Raw genomic sequence first — 2,500 nt, forward strand, 5'->3', positions numbered from 1 at the left:
GGGAGTTTGATGAGTAGGGACACAAAAATAGTCCTTCTCAGGAGGAGGGTAACAGGTCCTGAGGCTCAGCCCAGGTGATGGTGTGAACAGTATTATTATCATTACCACACATCACCAGCACACCTTTGATGGCGCTCCTACACCTTCGTGGCTGCTGCACTCCACACAGGAGCAGGGGATGATGGCACATATCTATGAAGTAAAAAGGTTTTTGATGAGACTGTGCTATTTCTTCCCTTCCCTGGTCGATGATACAACCTTTCCCCAAGGTTACTTGTCATTCCCAGTGTAACGACTTACGGGTTGAGTCCGGTAACACCTTCTGAGTAATAGTATGTAATAGAGTGGAGTGACCAGGATGAAAAGCGTGTTCTGCACCTCAACTGACTGATTATGTGATAAGAATAAAGAGAATTACACACCATAAATGTCACTTGCAAGGATCAAGCCAGAGATGAAGCATAGATAACTAGAAGGGTTAAGGAAACAAAAATTGTAAAATACCTTTACCCGGGATCAGTAGCACCTGTGGCAATGGACACACCTTCGTAATGCTTGATCACTTACAAGCGACAAACTATGATACGTAAACCTTAGGTACTGTTCGTCAGGAGAACAATTTACAAATATTCATAAAAGACATATATATGTTAGATATATCTTTATCCGAGACGTGTAACACTTGTGTGGATAGACACAGCTTTGTAATGCATGATCCATTACACTAAATTATATCTTCGCTACACCCTCTTCTTCACTATACAGTTACTTCTACGATACCATCATCATTGTACTCTCTGTTCACTAAGGATAGTTCTTATCTTCACTACATAATCATTTTGAATAAACCTTACTCCTAGATAACCCTTATCTCTACTACATTCGTACCTTCACTACATTCTTTCCTTCAGTACAACCTATCTTGACAATATCCTTATCACCACTATACTCTTCCTCACTACACTCTCATCTTAACATCATCCTTCTGTTTACCGAACTTAGTTCAAAGTCTGACTTGAACGTAGCTTTGGAAAGTTTGTGTTCCTCACCCTCATCTTCACTACACTCTCATTATCATTACTTCTTGATGTTCAATACAAAATCTCAACATATATATTTATCTTCACTACAGAATAATTTTCATTGCACCTTAATCTTCATTACTCCTTCTTTCAGCTAATTCCGTATCTTCCATTCATTCTTATATCTTATATTAGTTACATCTTTACAATATCTTTATGTCTTCTCTGTTCCGTCTTTTGGAAAATTGAAAATGAGAGTAAAGGATTTCCGGCCTTCTGCTCCCTACCCTTTTAATCGCCTTGTACGACACACAGGGAATACGAGGCAAGTATACTTTCTTCCCTATCCCCAGGGATAACAGCATCTGGTGTTCCCAGACGGTCACCCATCCAAGTACTAACCAGACCCAACGTTGCTTAACTTCTCTGATCGGACGATATATATATATATATATACATATATATATATATATATATATATATATATATATATATATATATATATATATATATATATATATATATATATATATATATATATATATATATATATATATACATATATATATATACAAGACTCAAAACAATGAATTTCCCAAGTAAAAAATGGAGGCGCCGGGGTTTGAACCCGGGTCCTCTCGCATGCCAAGCGAGTGCTCTACCACTGAGCTACGCCCCCAAGAACATATTTTGTGACATAGTATTATATGAAGCACTGAGATAACCACGGCAAAATACTGTTTGACCGACCGTTGCCGACTAGCCGGCAAAATAACCACAGGGTAAATCTCCATGTTGCTGTCGTGTTTTCCTCTCAATTTTCCACAAAGAAATGAGTTTTACTTTTTTATTTTCGTTGCAATAGACTTGAACTAAGCAATAGACTGGAACTAACCTGACCTGGTATGAGGTCAGAGCCCTCATTATCATCCCTGCTAACTACCAGAAGCAGATTAAGTCGTTCCACAACCGATGTCCGGCCCATGTTAACTCTGATGTGCCCAGCAGTTGGAGGAGGATCGCCAGAAGCTTCTGGAAGATTTCAAGGACGTCTTGGTGGACCTGATCCTTTCAGATAAGGTCGAAAACCCCAATTTATTGTGAAGATCTTCACTATAACGTTGGACGAACATACTGAATGTTGCACACATGTGATGCGGACAAAATGAAAAAAGATAAAGACAAAAATTATGTCTGGTGTGGGTCTCGAACCCACGACATTGAGTGTGTCAGACTCACGCTCTACCACTGAGCTAACCAGACAATAGAATATACGTCTGTTTCTTCAATTTGAATTAATGAAAATCTTTGCGAGGCAGCGTTTAGAAAAGAGAGATGTCTTTGACGAAATCTATATTGCTTGGCTCTTTCTTCTGTTCCTCATTATCGAAAGTAAACATAAAGAAGGATATATGAGTGAGTGAGGAGAGATTGACCAAGAGGATATATGTGTCGGAGGTGGAGGGAACGAGGAGAAG

The sequence above is a fragment of the Panulirus ornatus genome, chromosome 70 (genome assembly GCF_036320965.1).
Source record: "Panulirus ornatus isolate Po-2019 chromosome 70, ASM3632096v1, whole genome shotgun sequence".
NCBI classification, from domain to species: Eukaryota; Metazoa; Arthropoda; class Malacostraca; order Decapoda; family Palinuridae; genus Panulirus; species Panulirus ornatus.